Below are 19008 nucleotides of genomic sequence, written 5' to 3'. Positions count from 1 at the left end.
GTTTATATAACATCATTGGACTGTGGTATCTAGCTTAAAATTATTTTAAAGAACATAGGCACATGGCATAGGTTAAGGAGAGAACAAAATCAGTCTTTGGTTTTACGACATGACATCCTTAGGAGAGAGTTACATAATTTCAAATCAGTATGTGACAACAGAATTTGAGGCGGGTGCCTTTATAACCTAGTGGTTACACTTGGTCTAAGTCCCGGCTCCTCTCCAAGCTGTGTGATTTGAGTGAGTGACTTGAGTGCTGAGCCAAAGTGTCCCTCACTATATAAACATATAGTAGTAGCTGCCTCATGTACTGAATCTTGAGTGAAATAATGTCATGCTTAGAGGGATACTGAATTAATAATGGTATTTAATAATTGGTCACTATTTTTTTGCCTTATAATAAATCCCAGTTGTTTCATGTCTTTGAACATCTCAGTTCAAAGTGGCACCTGCCTTTTGTTTGTAGTTTTATGACCTGGTGCAGAGCCACAGACAGCTAAGTAAATGTGAGCACTTAACTGCATACAGAACGCCACTATAGATGTTTTCAACAAATGCAAAAGAAATAACTAGGAAACAAAAGTTGTTGCAAATATTAGTGTGATATTTTAAATGCTAGCTTCAAGTCATTTTTTTTTTTTAAGTATTCCTGATTTCAAGGTGACAGCACCAATACAAAACCATACAGAAAGACAGGTGATGGCCATCCTTACGTAGCTGAATAGCTGTAGGATGCAGTTGAAAGCCATGCATTGAAATCACTGGTTTGGTACACAGACTGGTCTGCCCACATCTACATAATAGTGGTCAGCACAGATGCTAACATAATGTCCTTGTTCTTGAAGCATCTTGTTTTAAGGCTAGAGAGTTCTCAGGTAACATACACATTAATAGAATATGGAACGTGGGGACTGGGAACAAATGATCGAGTGCTGAACCATAAAGAAGACACAGGGTTTAGACTGATGGAAAAGAAGATAAATCACCTGCCTCCCAGTGTGGGGCCATCCTGGGAGTTTGAAAGGGAATTCAGTTTGCTGAGGGGTGAAGGTACAACATATGCCACCAAGCTAAGGCAAGGTGAGTGCCATAGCCGTTGCAGGGAAGTGCGTGAACAATGGTAGGTTTGTTTTGGCAGTTCAGACTGTCAGTGTGACATGAATGGACCCACAGAGACAAGGGTCTCATAATCCAAGTATTACATAAATTTAGTAGTAGAGAGGACAAAGCTGGGGATCTGTGTGGGGACAAAGGAGGCATGCTTTGCTGATGTTTAGTATATAGAAGACATTGAAGAGTGCCTTCCAAAAAGTAGGTCCCATCTTGAGAAAAAGACCTTCCAGACCATCTAGCTCGAATCTGCAGGGATGGTTTTGATTAAAAAGTTTTTTCAGTTCTGCAAATCCGATACACACATCAGCCTAAACTAGAATATGACGGGCTCTGCCGCAGGCTCTGGTTTCCTCGCCTACAAAGTAGAGATAACTAGGATACTATCCTGATGTGATGGTGAGAATTAACCCACCAAAACTGTCTACAGTTTGCCTTATACGTAAGAAATACTCAGCAAACTACAGAATAGTTAATGAGACACCAAAGAATATTCCTAAGATCTAAACCAGTGGCAACACAAAGGAACTCAAAGTTACATTAGGAAAACTTGGTCCAAGCACAGGTCAATTTTCATTCATCCTTGCTGACTTATGTGTGAGCTTCAGAAGAGTGAAAGTGAAGACACATCAGCACCGGCATCTTCAGCGTAAGACTGCAGTAGAGTCCTGGCACTAATGCCTCCCCGGATCCGTGCATGGTAATGACTGGCCACGGAGTTTACTCCATCCCCTCTGATCACGGCTGCTTCAGTAACTCCAACATCCTTGGCGTTTGGATTTATTACAAATAGTCTGAATAACACAGGTAAGCTTTTTAGTTGTGAGAATTATGTATATGTGAATTTTGTCAGTTACCTGAAGTGTAAATACAGGATTAAATAAATCAGGTAACCGTAAATAATTTTGTAATCAAATAGTCAAAACCAAATTTGCAGTAATTAGGGAAATAGATAAGTTCACTTTATACTCTTGCAGTAACAAACGTTTATAAGAATTTAAAAATACAAGGCATGCAAAACACTGGAATAGAATCAGTGTGGCAGCAATCTTAAGTGCTTCAGAAAATATTCAGGAAGCATGAAGCACTGCCCAAAGCCTGAGGTTGAGGGATTGTGTAAAATTAAGTCATTGGCATCACCAGATGTTTTTAACTCTAGGAATTGAGGGAGAGAAGTCATCACCTTGCTATTGGGAGGGAACAGAACACCCAATTTGGTGTCAGGGGCCAGCCAAAAGGCAATTTGCTCTTCCATCAGCCTTAGACAAAAAATTAAGCATTTATTTAATATTGCAAGCATACAGATAACACAGAAACAATAAAGTGACTGAGGGTGCTAAGAAAGTATGTCAGCCCAACATCAGACTTTGAAAAAGTTTTTTTTTTCTTTTAAGTCAGGGTCTCCACTCTGTCCCTTGGCTGGAGTGTAGTGGCATCATGGCTCACTGCAGCCTTGAATTCCTGGGCTCAAGTGATCCTCCTGCCCCAGCCTTCCGAGTAGCTGGGACTACAGGCAGGTGCATCCTACCCACCTAATTCTTTCATTTTTATTTTTGTAGAGACAGGATTTTGCGTTGTTGCCCAGGTTGGTCTTGAACTCCCAGCCCAAAGCAGTCCACCTGCCTTAGCCTCCCAAAGTGTTGGGATTACAGGTATGAGCCACCATGCCCAGCCAAATTGTGACAATTCCAAGAATTAAATGATAGCACTTAAGTTTTTTTTGATAGAATTTCAAATTCATCCTTGTGTCCCAAACAACCAGTTCTCGAACAGTGATGTTTAGCTATGACCAAACACTGATAATACTCATTCAGCCAAGGTGTACATTTGGTGCAACTCTAGGAAAAGTTCTGCAGTGCCATTTAAAAATGCACATTCCTTTTTTCTTCTAGCCATCCAATTAGCACAGTGTATCAAATACCATGCCTGCCCGAGAGGACCAGCCCACACACCAGTTGTTCAAGGGCTGGTGAACAAGAGAACAGTAAACCAGTCTTTATGTTCTTGGACAGACTGGCTGCTTGACCTTTCCTTGGCAAGTGAGGAAGGTGTGGCAGGGAGGTTGGGCGGGATAAAGGACATTCTTGCTGAGGGTGGCAGAAGGTAATTTGCCATCTGCTGGAATGTGCCCATGCACCAGCCCCATGATCCTCTAGAGCCAGATTACATATTATTACTCAAGTGAAATCACTGTTTTCCAAGCTTTGATTACCCACCCACAAACACCATTTTCCTTCTCTGGTTAGTGCTTACCCTTCAGATTAAGAGAGCTGGAGTCAACAGATCATAGACTAGAACAATCCCTCAGTCAGGCCGTACGGTGTAAGTGATCAGACGGACGCGTTCAGCGTGGATTGGAGGGATTGTAGGGATTTAGCTCATCAGCTTGGCCTAGATTGGTTTCAGATCTGCCCCATGTTCCTCTTGCTTTTCTAGGGCCATTGGATATTTCTGATGATGATAGACTAAGGTAAAGGCAGGAGAGAGCAGGCAATCTTAAGATTTGCTACAGTGCAAATTGCTTACTGGGTGTGCATTTTGGTCACCACAAATGGTATGTTTTTATAAGGTTATTTTAAAAATTCATAATCTTGCTTTTAATTTAAAACCTCAACCTCTGTTTTTTGGATTTATAGAATGAAAGTGTTGAGAAAGGTGATCTGCATTCTCTTCCCAACTCCAGAAAGCTAGAATTCCTCGAAGACAATGCTGTTCAAAATTTCTTGACAGGTAGAACCCTTCAAACAAAATCATACCTCCTGTGTAAAATGAATCAAGTCAGGACAGCTCTGTGAGAAGCAGGAGCTGGGGGCTGCTTGTCCCCCTCCCGCCACCAAGGACTGAAACCACTGCTCTGAGAGAAATACTGGCTGCTACAGACAGGCCTGTGTGTGCAGACTGGCGTTGGTAAGATGTCGGTGCAGCCTGCGAGGCGAGCCTTCCCAGCCTTGTCTGCAGTCCACATAGCTAAGAAGTTCAAGTGTTCTCCAGGTAGAAAGTCAAACAAGCAACCGCTTTCAGAGTTGTTTGGTTCTTATTTCTTAACACCGCAGAAACAAACACAGTAGATCGGGACAGCATTCTGCAGATTTGAACAAAATGTCCTTTAGGAGAACAGGGTTTTTCATTGAGCGTTCTAGTGCCACTTTTTTTGTTTCTTAGTGTGGTGTGTATCCACGTATAATTTAATTACATTTCAATGTGTGTCTCCATGTATAAGGTGTATTGTCATTTTATGTGTTATTTATTTTATATGCTATATACAGTCACGTGTCACGTAGTGACAGGGATACGTTCTGAAGAATGCGTCACTAGGCAACTACATCACTGCAGTTGCATCTACAAATGCAGGTGGTGTGGCCTGCACACAGCTAGGCTAGATGGGACAGCCCGTTGCTCCCAGGCCACAAATCTGTACAGCACGTCACTGTACTGAATACTGTGGGCAACTGGAACGCAATGGTGAGTGTTTGTATACCTAAACATACCAAAATATAGAAAAACTACAGTAAAAATATGGTATTTTCTTGAAGGACCACCATCGTATGCAGTGGTTCATTGTTGAATGAAAAGTCTTTGTGTGGCATTTGACTTTGTGTGGCATTTGACTTTGTAGTGTCTGGTGGAGTATCTTAATACTAAAGAATACATATAACACCCATGTACCCATCAGCTGGGTTAAGAAGTAGAATATTACTAATATCTTAGGACCCCCGTGTGTACCTCCCCAGTTACATGCTTATTTCCCTCCTTCCAGAGTTAACCATTATCTTGAATTTGAGACTAATCATTTCCTTGCTTTTCTGTATTGTGTGTGTATCCCTAAATGATGTGTTGTTAAATTTTGGCAATTTTTGAACTTTTAGAACTTCATAGAAAGAGAATTGCACTGTGTGTGTGTGTACTTTTTTTTTTTGAAAGAGGAATCTCACTGTGTTGCCCAGGCTGGTCTCGAACTCCTGGCCTCAAGTGATCCTCCTGCCTCAGCCTCCCAAAGCACTGGGATTATAGGCATGATCTGCCACGCCCAGCCTGTTTCGTGATTTTTGACAGAGTTGCCCATTTTCCTTGCATCTTTATCCATGGGGATTCTCTGTGGCCGGGACTGACGTTGAGTTCCTCCAGAGATGAGAGTTAGCCTCTGCTGGTAGACTGGGGCAGTACCCACCTAGAATCTTTAAGCCTTCACTTGACGTTTTTCAGATCGTACAAGGACCTGAAGCAACGTGGATCGTACAAAGTCAAATCGTACAAGGCTCATAAAATTAGGCCACAAAACTGCAGGCCCTAGTTGTGCGTTCTCGGGAGGGAGCTTTTTTGCCAACAGTAACAGAGATCCCACTGGTAATAACTTACAGTATTTATATTGTGTACATGTGTTCATTTTGATGAATCATACATCTTCCAGCCATAGGGAACTTTCTGAGTTAACAATTTCTAAACAATACACATGGGTGAGATTCAGTTTAAGCTTTCTATTCCTTAGGAGCCATTTGTTACAAAGAAGTAGGAAAACTAGCTCAAAACTATAAGGATTTCTGCAGACTGTGCTGATCCAGCTAGCTCTTGCATAAGCAGTGTACACATTTCTGTAATGAGTTGACGGATATCTGTAGCCTTGGGCTAGTTATGCTAGTTCTCGGGTCTACAAGGGACCCCATGGGAAGCATCTGAGAGCCATTCCCCCTCCTGGTGGCCATGCTGGGCTATGGTTAAGGCTTGGGCTTCTCAGCCGGGAGCCTGGGGGGGAATCATATCATTGTTTGACTACATTTCTACCACCAAATCCAGGTAGCATGGATGAAAGGTGTAAAACAGTTAAAGTAACAACAACAACAACCAAAAACACCAAAATCCTCTTATTACCATGTAGCTGATAATTAGTTTGCTGAAAGCACTGTTAGGAAATTCCGTTCTATAAAGATCTACAAGTAACATGGAGCCAACTGGAAAAATGAAGGGAAAATAATTTCACAGTCTCAACAAATCAATTACAAGGTACTTAATATTTTTAGCATGATCTAACCTTTATAACTAATTTTTTATAGATGTAATACCGTAAATTGTTTTCTAAAAATCCAAACATCCCTATACACGGGGCAGGAGGCAGAGAGTATGTGGGAAATCTCTGTACCTTCCTCTCAATTTTGCTGTGAACATAAAATTGCTCTAAAAAAGGATTTTAAAACAAAAATGCAAAACCTCTAAAACATTAAAGTAAACCTTCCCTTCTCCTCTGGCGCCCCAGCCACTCTGCCCAGATGAGGCTGCCCCTCTGGTTTCCTGCACCTTTCAGGAGTGCGCGGCGCTCACGGCACGAGTGTGACCTGTCCCGCCCCGGCAGATGGCGTGGAAACACGTGTCCGTCGCTTACTGTGTCGCAGACCTCCCGTATTTGTGCATCCAGAGCTCTGCTTCATTAATTTCAACTCAGCCCCTGATTCTAATTTTTCAAAAAGCTTATTGAAAGAATATTCTACCTTACTTTGTTGAAAATAGATGTGAAGCCAGGCGTACAATAGAAAAAAGAAAAGTGGGGAAAAAAATCACGTACAGCCCGGGCCTGTTTATGCCAATAGAGCTGACAGTATTACCTGGAAATGCTTGTCCTTTGTCACAAGCCACGTTCCCAGCCTGGCCCACTATGTTGGGCCAAAAAGAGATGAGAGCCCAGGGGGAGGCCCCAGTGGACCCTAAGATTGTGCGGGAAGGAACGGCTGCAACCCCGAAAACCAGCCCGGGGGCCCTGCCAGGTGTGTTCATTCGCAGCGACCTGCTTTAGCTAAAGCAGCGACCCTGTACCCAGGGAGGCTTGTTCTGGCTTCTACATTGTTTTATATAGGAAACGTTCAAGCGTGTGGTTAAAAAATATTTTTTTCTGAAAATATAAAAGGATATACAGTGAAAGATCCCCATTTTCCTTCCCAAGGACAACTTACTAGTTGTGTGGATTTATAAGGATAAATGTTGATCCTTTTTTCTTTACACACATTTTTTACATACTCCTACATTTTGCTTTAAATAAGTATACTAACTTGCCTTCCAGCTGCGCCTGTAAAAACAAAAATAAGTATAGTAACCTATACTGAATAATGAATTCTTGAAGGTCATTCCATATTATATGTAAATATTGCTGCCTTATTTTTTTTTTAAGAACTACAGAGTATTCCTTTGTATGGTTTTACCATAATTTATTTAACCAGCCCCCTGTGGGTGAACTTTTCAGTCGTTCACCCTTGTTTGCTTCTCTAAGTGATGCCGGAATAAATACCCCGGCCCGCACTTAGGTGTACGCATATTCAGTTGAATAAATTCCATGCGGTAAAATTGTTGATCCAAGAAGGTAGGTCCTTCTCTTTATAGTTCAGTAGATTTGGGGGACACAGTAGTTTTTGTGAGTGCACGCGGTGTTCATCTTTCCGTCCCTGAGTGACTTCACTTGGGATAATGGCTTCCCGTCCATCCACATTGCTTCAGGTCCATTTGTTTTTTAACTTCCCATTCTTCAAAAATTTCAAATATATACACGAATGGAGAAGTACTGAAGCCTGTGCAGCCATCACTGAGCCGCAGCGGTCATCAACGCGGACCCACGCTTGCGTCATCTCTGCTTTAGTCCCCCATACGGTTATTTTGAATTAAGTCTCTTTTTTTTCTTTTTCTTTTTTTTTTGGTAATCCTAGCACTCCCAGAGTGTAGGATTACAAGCGTGAGCCACCACGCCCGGCCTTTTTTTTTTTTTTTTTTTTGAGACAGAGTCTCGCTTTGTTGCCCAGGCTAGAGTGAGTGCCGTGGCGTCAGCCTAGCTCACAGCAACCTCAAACTCCTGGGCTCAAGCAATCCTCCTGCCTCAGCCTCCTGAGTAGCTGGGACTACAGGCATGCGCCACCATGCCCGGCTAATTTTTTGTATATATGTTTTTAGTTGGTCATTTAGTTTCTTTCTATTTTTAGTAGAGACAGGGTCTCGCTTAGGCTGGTTTTGAACTCCTGACCTCGAGCAATCCGCCCGCCTGGGCCTCCCAGTGTGCTAGGATTACTGGCGTGAGCCACCACACCCAGCCTGAATTAAGTCTTAATTTCATATCTGTACATATTTCAGTTTGGATCTCTACATGATGATCTATAATACCATCGTCACACCTAATATCAATTCAGTGTCCAAATGTCCCACATAGTTTTACATATCTGGAAATTTTCTATAGTTCGGATGAGGATCCCAGTAAGCTGCATACGTCATAATTGGTTGATGTTTATCTGAAATCTCTTTAGTCTTTAAGGCTTTCCCTCCTTTTTTGAAGAAACTTGGTTCTAGTGTTTGACACATTCTGGATGGTGCATCCTCCTCTAAGTGCTGATATTTTCTGTAAACCAGTAAAATCTAGATTTTACTGGATCAGATGCAGGTTCCTTTTGGTGCAGTATTTGATAAGTGGTGTTCTTCCAGCAGGAGTCACATCCTGTGTGTGTGTGTGTGTGTGTGTGTATGTGTCTGTGTGTGTATGTGTGTCTGTGTGTGTATGTGTGCCTGTGTGTGTATGTGTGTGTGTATATGTGTGTTTGTGTGTGGTCAGCAGCCACCACTGATCCCATTAGAGATTGCGAAATGCCCAAACTATCATTGCTATCATCCCTTCGTTCTGTTGTTCCTATCATTGTATCGTTCTTTCTTCATTTATTAGCTAGAAAAATCTCTATACAGAGAAGGTTGCCTTCGTCTGCTGATTACCCTGAGTTATAACATGTACAGAAAAGTCAGGATAAATGCTTGAATCTCCCTTTAGTTACCTGTCTTGGAAATAAACAAGTTGGTTCCCTAGCGTCATCTCAAAGGTGACCAGTAAGGATTTTGTTTTGTTTTGCTCTGTATCACTGGGGGCTGTGCTGATTTAGAGCCATTTTGATGCCAAGACTTCCTCAGTCCTAGTTTCTTCTAGATTCTTCTAGATTGTTTCCTTGTATTTATAGGCATATACGTGCACACGTCTGGATGTGTCAGACATCAAGTTTCAATGAGTGGTCAACCACGCCTTCTGATTACAGGTCAACACACCCTCAGTTCCTTCTTTCAAAGACAAATATTTATTGAGCGGCAAATGTGTAGACTTAGAGGGACCAGAACAGAGTCTTTACCCATCTTGGGCTTTGGGGTTGTTTCTGTGAGGCTGAAACTGGAAATAGTTGGAAAACAAAAGGCCTCCCAGGAGGTGATCCGGGCGGGCGTTCAGGCTGAGGAAGCCCATGGCGACGTGCAGGGAAGAGGAGCGGTGAGAGCTGTCAGTGCAGGCTGCGGCGCGACTCCAGAGCTCTGTGCGGCGTTGCTGGGTGTGTTCCTGGCATGAGCATCCCTTTCCACTCAGGGCTCCTCTGGGAAGCTCTGTTGCCCACAGTGAAATATTCCCCAAGTTGTAGACACACATAATCTAGGCTAGTTGCTGCAGACACTTTGGGCAATACGGTGTCCTCCCTAACTCGCACTCCACCCTCTCCTGGTATGTAGGGCCAGAGCTTGGGTGGGATTAACCCCACTAATCCTGGGCACAGAGGTGGGCAGCCCAGCCCGAGCCACCTAGCACCTGGTATTCCCACCTGGTATTCCAGAGTGTTGATCAGGGCTAGAAAGGTAACCCAGTTTTGTCCAATCTAAGGAGCCTGGGGTCATTCTTTAATGGCAGCGGTGGGGGCAGAAGGCTGCTCCCTTTCCTCTGGAAGTTGTGCTATGCCAGTGTGAAGCCTAGACTGCTACATTTTGTATCAAGAAGGCAAACTACTCTGAGGACAAAAGTCAACCCAAGGAGAGTAGCAGGGCCAAGAGAACAGAGAAACGGAGCCAGAACCCTGATCAAACTGTACCTGAAGCCTATCCTGCCACTGTGCTAGTTCATTTAAGTGACAATGTTCCTGCAATGTTTAAGTCTGTTTGAATTGTTTTCTGTTACTTGCAACCCAAATGGGCTTCTGGATTTTCTACCAACTTAGTGCAACAATAGGAAACAAAGCATCTTCTCAACAGAGCTTAAATTGCTCCCTGATATCCCACAGTGGTATCTTTCAAGCATCTGCATCTCAGTATTCGTCAGGAAACATATTCACGAATCACCTTTGTGGCCAAGCCCAGCCCACACCTGGCAGCAGACCGGGCAGCTGTATGAGAGGATAGCTTTAAAGTGCTTCTCCCTCACCCCACCCCTTCTTTAGCAGCTAGAATTTTTTTTTTTTTTCGAACAGAGTCTCACTTTTTGCCCGGGCTAGAGTGCGGTGGCGTCATCCTAGCTCACAGCAACCTCAAACTCCTGGGGTCAAGTGATCCTTCTGCCTCAGCCTCCCGAGTAGCTGGGACTATAGGCATGTGCCACCATGCCCCACTAATTTTTTTCTATATATTTTTAGTTGTCCAGCTAATTTCTTTCTATTTTTTTAGTAGAGATGGGGTCTCACTCTTGCTCAGGCTGGTCTCGAACTCCTCAGCTCAAGCAATCCTCTGCCTTGGCCTCCCAGAGCACTAGGATTACAGGTGTGAGCCACCACATCCAGCCTACTTCTTATTTTTAATGAAATTACATTTTTTCAAACAGGTAAAATATATATACAGGCTTAAAATCATTAAAAGCTTAAAACAAAAGCACAGAATTGTCTATTCCACCTCTTAATACTACTCTGGTCCCCAGACACAAACATTTCAATTTTTCCTAGATTGAGTCCCACATTGCTAGTGCAAATGTACCTTGATTCATCAATAGCAGATGTTACTTACTTGTTGCGGTAGATAATGATTTAGCCTTTTTTTCACATCATTTGTCACTCCATCACAATTAGGGTTAAACTAAGTTTTTGTTTTGTTTTGTTTTTGAGAAAGTCTCCCTCTTTTGCCCGGGCTATATAGTGCTGCGATGTCAGCCTAGCTCACAGAAACTTCAAACTCCTGGGCTTAAGCAATCCTCCTGCCCCAGCCTCCCGAGTAGCTGGGACTATAGGCGTGCGCCACCATACCCGGCTAATTTTTTTGTATATATTTTTAGTTGTCCAGCTAATTTCTATTTTTTGTTTGTTTTCAGTAGAAACAGGGTCTCGCTTCAAGTCTGTAATCCTAGCACTCAGGGAGGCCGAGGTGGGTGGATCATTCAAGGTCAGGAGTTCGAAACCAGCCTGAGCAAGAGCAAGACCCCGTCTCTACTAAAAATAGAAAGAAATTAATTGGCCAACTAAAAATATATAGAAAAAAATTAGCTGGGTATGGTGGCGCATGCCTGTAGTCCCAGCTACTTGGGAGGCTGAGGCAGAAGGATCGCTTGAGCCCAGGAGTTTGAGGTTGCTGTGAGCTAGGCTGATGCCACGGCACTCTAACCCAGGCAACAGAGTGAGACTCTGGAAAGAAAGAAAAGAAAAGAAAAGAAAAGAAAAGAAAAGAAAGAGAGAGAGAAGGAGAAAGAAAGAAAGAAAGAAAGGAAGGAAGAAAGAAAGAAGGAAGGGAGGAAGGGGGGAGGGAGGGGGGAGAGAGAGAAAGAAGGAAGGAAGGAAGGAAGGAAGGAAGGAAGGAAGGAAGGAAGGAAGGAAGGAAGGAAGGAAGGAAGGAAGGAAGGAAGGGGGAGAGAGAGAGAAAAGAAAGAAAGAAGAAAGAAGGAAGGAAAGAAAGAAAGAAAAGAAAGAAAGAAAAGGAAGGAAGGAAAGGAAAGGAGGAAAGGAAGAAAGAGAAAGAAAGAAAGAAAGAAAGAAAGAAGAAAGAAAGAAAGAAGAAAGAGAGAGAGAGAGAGAAAGAAAGAGAAAGAGAGAGAGAGAAAGAAAGAAAGAAAGAAGAAAGAAAGAAAGAAAGGAAAGAAAGAAAGAAAGAAAGAAAGAAAGAAAGAAAGAAAGAAAGAAAGGAAGGAAGGAAGGAAGAAGGAAGGAAGGAAGGAAGGAAGGAAGGAAGGAAGGAAGGAAGGAAGGGGGAGAGAGAGAGAAAAGAAAGAAGGAAGGAAAGAAAGAAAGAAAAGAAAGAAAAGGAAGGAAGGAAGGAAGGAAAGGAAAGGAGGAAAGGAAGAAAGAAAGAAAGAAAGAAAGAAAGAAAGAAAGAAAGAAAGAAAGAAAGAAAGAAAGAAGAAAGAAAGAGAGAGAAAGAAAGAGAGAAAGAGAGAGAGAGAAAGAAAGAAAGAAAGAAAGAAGAAAGAAAGAAAGAAAGAAAAGAAAGGAAAGAAAGAAAGGAAAGAAAGAAAGGAGGAAAGAAAGAAGGAAAGAAGGAAGGAAGAAGGAAGGAAGGAAGGAAGGAAGAAGGAAGGAAGGAAGGAAGGAAGAAAGAAAGGAAGAAAGAAAGGAAAGAGAGAGAGAAAGAAAGAAGAAAGAAAGAAAGAAAGAAAGAAAGAAAGAAAGAAAGAAAGAAAGAAAGAAAGAAAGAAAGAAAGAAAGAAAGAAAGAAAAGAAAGAAAAGAAAGAAACAGGGTCTCGTTCTTGCCCAGGATGGTCTCGAACTCCTGAGCTCAAACAATCCACCCACCTCAGCCTCCCAGAGTGCTAGGATTACAGGCGTGAGCCACCTCGCATGGCCAATAAAATCACTCTTGGCAACAACTAGCCTTACTATCTGGGCTGGTTGCTGCTCTGGGCCTGCCGTGCAGTGACTCTCCTAGGATTTCCTCTCACCACCATCTCAGGAACTCCCTTCATTTTTGTTTTGAATTCCCTGATTTCTAAATTGTATGTCTTCCTCTTTCTTGGTTCACTTTTTGGTCAGAGATACTGTCACCACAATTCAGTCATATGGCCACAGACAGCTGCAGGACAGGCTGGAGGACACCGTGCAGCTAAGCCCGCGTGGCAGCCAGCCAGTCTCTCCCTGACATCTGCTCCCATGTCACATCTGCTCTGGCTCTGACCCTCTAGGACCTACTCGGACAATCCAGAATAATCTTCCATCTCAAGATCCCTAATCACACGATTCTGCCGGCCGTGCAGGGAGCTCCACAAGGCAGCTGCTTCTGGAGGGCCTCAGGGAGCTTCCAGTCAAGGTGGAAGGTGACGCAGGAACAGGCCTGTCACAGGTGGAGAGAGGGAGCTGCCTCCTGCAGTGCGGGTGGCCCATGACCAGCAGGGGCCTGTCTTCTCTGTCCCTCTCCCCCCAGCTCCTGGCCTGGGCTTCCTGGTTGCAAACCACAGAGACCAGCTGAGGCAGACAGGGCACTGGCTGTCTGCGGGGAGGACCTCGGGCCAGGACAGGCGCAGACCCGGGCCTGGCCTGCGCGGGGGGAGTGCCCCAGCCCGGGACAGAGAACTTGCAAGGGGCGCTGAGCAGCAGCCAGACCCAGCAAAGGCGCAAGAGAGGACAGGAGCCCTGGTCCAGGGGCGGGGAACCTGCAGCCTTAAGCCCACATGTGGCCTTTTAGATCTTTAAGTGCGGCCTTTTGACGGAATCCACATTTAAAAGGCCTGGCCGCACTTCAGAATCTAGAAGGCCGCACGTGGCCTTAAGGCCGCAGACTGCCCGCCCCGGCCTGGCCCACATAGGGAAGCGGGGCGCCCACATAGGGAAGCGGGGCGCGGGGTGAGGGCCGCAGTGACTCAGCACCCCCATCGGGACCGGGTACTTTCCATCCTCGGCTCGGCCCTGCCCGGGCGCGCCCCGTGGCCTTGTCCCCAGGAAGGGGCGAGGCAGAGGGACGAGGCCCCAGGAGCCGGGCAGGCTGCCCTCGGTCCGCTGGCCAGGGCAGGGGCATGTCGTCTGCCGCCACAGGTCACGGCAGGCAGGCACGGGTCGCCGAGTCGGCTCGCACAGCGGGCAGAGGCCGGGTCACCGGGTCACCCGTCCGCGCGGCGCCGGCGGCGGGCGCAGTTGCGTCGAGCGGCCAGCAGGGGGACGGGCGAAGCTGCTGGATCTTCGGTTCGGGGTTCTGCTCCCTGACACCACAGAAAATGCTTCCAACGTCTCCCGCCCTACCCCTGTTGCCGAGGCTGAGTCGCCCCCACTTGGAGACAGGAGGGACCCCGAGAACCGGGCGACCCGACGCGCACACGCTCGCAGCCACCGCGCGTGCGCGGGCGAGTTCCCGCGCTGCCTCACCGCGGGGCGCCACTCGTCGCCCGTGTTCGCGTGTGGGCAGCGCCGCCGGCAGTAAGAGCGGGCTGGGCGGGCGTGAGAACATTCCAGTCCCCGTGCTGGGCCAGAGGGACTCGGTGCGGGCCCTCCCACGAGTGCTACCCTGTCTTTCTCCACTCCCTCCCTCCCGCTCCTCTTCCCTCCGTTTCCGTCTGACTCCACAGACTCCACAGACTCCCGCTTCCTCAAGACGCTCCTCTGTTTTCTTGGTTCCCTGGTTTCCAGGACGCCACACGCCTGGGTGGTTTTTCCTTCCACGTCCCTGGCTGCTCTCTCCGTCTCCTTCGCAGCCTCTTCCTCAACTGCCCAGCGCCTAGCTCCGGCCTGGGCCCCTTCGTCAACACTCCAGGAGGGGCCTCGGCCGGTCCGGTTCCCAGGACCAGGACGCCCACACCTCTCTGCCAAACTCCAGACCCAGACCCTACTGCCCGCGTGACGCTTCCTCTTCGACGACACACACCACACATCAGAAACCAGGACGGCCTTCTACCTGGTCCGCTGCCAGGCTTCTCCGGCTCGGTGGAAGGCACCACTGTGCACTCAGGTGCCTGCCTCCCCGTCCCCCGCGTGTCCAGTCCACACGCAGCTCCCAGCTGTCCCTCTGTCTCCCACGTGGATCCCGCATCCACGCCCTTTCCTTCTGTCTCCCAACAGGCTAGTCCAAGCCATCATTTTCTAGTCTGTGTTCCATTTTTTTTCTTCTCTATAATCTAATCCCTATCCAGCAACCAGAGTTATCTTTTTTTCTTAATTTATTTATTTTTAAGGGACAGGGCCTCACTCTGTCACCCAGACTAGAGTGCCATGGTGCCATCATAGCTCACTGTAACCTCGAACTCTTGGCCTCAAGTGATCCTCCAGCCTCAGCCTCCCAAAGTGCTGGGATTACAGGGGTGTGCCTGCCACCATGCCTGGCCTCAGAGTTTTTAAAAATCAAACCATATTAGTGGACGAAAAGATAAACAAAATGTGGTATATCTGTATAATGGAATATTATTTGGCCATAAAAGGAATGAAGTACTTAGGCAGGGCCCAGTGGCTCACGCCTATAATCCTAGCACTCTGGGAGGCTGAGGTGGGAGGATCGACTGAAGTCAGGAGTTTAAGACCAGCCTAAGCAACAGACAGACCAGGTCTATACCAAAAAGAAAAAAAATTAGCCGGGCATGGTGATGCGTGCCTGTAGTTCCAGCTACTTGAGAGGCTGAGGCAGGAGGATCGCTTAAGCCCCAGAGTTTGAGGTTGCAGTGAGCTATGATGATGCCACTGCACTCTAGCCAGGCAACACAGTGAGATTCTGTCTTAAAAAAAAAAAAAAAGGAATGGAGCAGCGACCCATGCTACAACATGGATGAACCTTGGAAACATTATGCCAAGTAAAAGAAGCCAGACACAAGCGATCACGCAACCTGTCAGTCCATGTACAGGGCGCTTGCAGAACAGGCAGTCCGCAGCGATGGGAAGCAGATAGTGGGTTCTTAGGGCTGGGGGGAGGCGGGACTGAGGAATAACTGCTTAACAGGTACGGGTTTCCTTTTGAGATGACAAAAAAGTTCTAGAACTAGATAGTAGTGAAGGTTGCACACCATTGTGATTGTACTAAATGCCGCCAACTGTATACTTCATAATGGCTAAAATGGTAAAGTTTGTGTTTGTATGTTTTACCACAATAAATAATAAAAAAAAAAACTATGTCCCTTTCCTGCCTCAGACTCCCAAGGCCTCTCACGTGTGTGTGAACTCTGGCCCCTCTCACTGGCCCCTGCCCTCCTCCCTGGCCTCACTTGTCTCCACTCTCACCCCCCTGCAGGGGCTGAGTATTTCTGGCCCTTTTGGTCTCTTATCAGGGCAAGCCTTCCCCACCTCAGGCCCTTTGCACATGCTGCTCCCTCTTCGTAAAAGGCTTTCCCTCTCTTTTCATGCTTGGCTCTACCTCAGCTTTCAGCGTCAATTTAAATATCACCGCCTCAGAGATGCCCTCCCACGCCCCTGCCCAGCAAGTCGCAATCGGGTCTTTATGAGCCTGCCTAGAGAGAGAAGCTCCAGTGAGGCCAGGCGGAACCTGCCTGTCTTGTTCGCCTCTGTATTCTCGGTGCCTGGCACGTAGCTGGCACTCAGAGACCATTTGCTGAATTAATGAAAGTTGACCCAGCCGGCAAGGGAAAGGAAGGAGGCTGGATTCAAACCCAGGCCTCGTTGATGCCCGCGCCCGTACTTTCTACTCTTCCACGTGATTCTGAGCTATGAAGCAGACGTTCGAGCGTATCAGGGAAGGGACTTGCGATGAGCCATGCCCCTTTCACGTAGCTACGTCATCACGTGCAGGTCCCCAAGCCCTGCGCAGATATCGTGCTGTGGCTGTCACTGCAGTGGACGAATCAGATTTGCTGGGAAAGGTGTCTCTGGACCCAGACGGCAGATGTCCTTCTGAGAAATCCCAGCGTTCAGAACCCCTACCCTGTCCCTAGCTGAGAACGCGTCTACTTTCGTTCCCTCTCTCCCTCTTCTCACATTCTTCTAGAACAGGATCCGGCTTTTGCCCTAGGAAGGGAAGTGGTCAACTGCAGCGGCCGAACACTGCCCCAGAGGAACCAAAACCAGCAGCGACAGCCCTCTCTCTTCCCACTGGGAAAAGCCGCAGCTGCCACTGCCCCAGCGGGGCCCAGCTGTTCCCCCCCAGGAGCAGGCTCAGACCCCCCAGGGCTTACTTACATCTTCCTCAAAATGCTCTGTGAATTTCAAAAGGCAGGACATGGGAGACCACTGGTGGCTGACACATCCTCAAGCAAGCTGGGCTGACGTTTGGTAAGAGTTGTGAAGGCTGGGGAGGGGCAGGCACTCCCTCTGCAAGAGAACTGTGTTGGCATTGCTCAAACCAGACAAGTCCTTCCTCCAAAGCGCTTCCTAATCTTTCTGGGGGCTGGGGCCTTTGCCGCCTGGGTAAGCCCCTGGACCTCTTCTCAGAGTCATGTTCTTCAGTGCATAAAACAGAATGCATTATATGATAAAGGACACCAGTTATCTTAAAAAGCAATTTTGACTTGTCTTTTTAAATTGTGATAAATATATGAAGTTATTTGTTAACATATTATAAGAACAAACAGTTGGCTCAATAACTACTGTAATTTTGAAGTAGTGCTAAGTATAAGTTATACTTTGAGATATCCCCAATAACATTATTGTGATTTGAAAATACCCATGATTTCCATTAATGACAAAGTTATTGGTATTCCTAAAGCAACTGTGGTTTGTTACCAACATTGGTACCTGAAGGAAATGTTAAATTTTAGTTAGAGATTAATGAAAAAAAGATGTAATCTTTTTCCCACCTAAATTCATGGACCTCCTGGATTTGCCCTAAGGATTGTTGGCCTTACTTCCCCAACTAAAATGGGAACACTTAAGAACAAACGCTGTTCTTTCACCTTATATTAAGCATCTAGAAATTGCCTACCGCACACTGGGTGTCCATTATTAGTCTGTCGGGTCTTTTGGATTTTCTAGGTAGATAATCGCATTGATTGCAAGTGATCATTTTTCTCTTTTCAGTCTTTGTACTTGTTTCTTTTCTTGTCCTATTGCATTGGCTGGGATTGTCAGTACAATGTCAAATGGTAGCAGTGATGGTGGTGGGCACCCCTATCTTATTATGCTCAATCCTCATTTATTCATTTATGCAGTAGAAATGTACAGCACCTACTATGTATCAAACTCTGTGCTGGGGTTAAAGATGTAACACCACTGAGATCTTTTTCTGTCTGCCAAAAAGACTGGACAGTAGAAGGATTTCTGTGAAGATAGCAATGTTGAGAACATTACCAAATTCTCCAGAGTTTTTCAGCTGTTCCTTGGGGATCCTGGTTCCCTAAAAGTATGGAAATAGGACCCTGCTGGTGGCCCCAGGTCCCAGATCATAGGGAAGGTTGGGAGCCACAGGCTTTCCCAGGGCCACTGCGACATGGGGCAAAGAGGCAAGCACGTGGGAAGAATAGCGAGCGATACCTCCAGCAAGTCCAGCCAGAGGATCAAGCCAGGGCCACAGTCTGAGCCTTGCCTTAGCAGAGCCTGTCGAGGCCACCATCTGTCTGTCCCAAGCTTACAAGTACAGGCAGAACTAGTCACGACCAACAGACTGCAGCTTTGAGTTGTGCAGTGAGGTGATCTGTTCCCTCTTCCTTTCCCCACCCAGGGGGGAGTGAATGCAGAGTAGGAGCTGCAGGGAGCAGTGCCCACCCCCACTCCACTCTCTCTAGCTGGCTCTGAGTAGGAGGAGAGTTTTCAACAAAATATAGGGAGGTTGAGGTTTAAAATGGACCAGACCATGCCTTAGGGACCGGAGTGAGAGTGTTGTAATAATACATGACTGAGAAGTCAGGAGATCAGACCAAAACTTTTTTTTAGAGACACAGTCTCGCTCTGTTGCCCGGGCTAGAGTGCAGTGGCGTCATCACAGCTCACTGCAGCCTCAAACTCCTGGGCTCACCACTGGGCCACCATCCCCAGCTAATTTTCCTATTTTTTTTTTCAGCATATTATGGGGGTACAAATGTTAAGGTTATATATATTGCCCATGCCCACTCTCCCTCTAATTTTCCTGTTTTATGTAGAGATGGGGTCTCACTCTTGCTCTGGCTGCTCTTGAACTCCTGGCCTCAAGCCACCCTCCCGCCTTGACCTCCCAGAGTGCTAGGATTACAGGTGTGAGCCATGGCACTGAGCCTAGACCAAGATGTTTTTAAGGAAGCTTGCTGCCCAGCAGGAGTGGGAACAGCAGAGTCAGTTGAAGCCAAAAGGAAACAATATCCCCACGGGATGCAAAATAAGGCCCCCCACCCC

Source organism: Microcebus murinus, chromosome 22 (assembly GCF_040939455.1).
Source record: "Microcebus murinus isolate Inina chromosome 22, M.murinus_Inina_mat1.0, whole genome shotgun sequence".
NCBI lineage: Eukaryota > Metazoa > Chordata > Mammalia > Primates > Cheirogaleidae > Microcebus > Microcebus murinus.
This window is presented reverse-complemented; position numbering follows the sequence as displayed.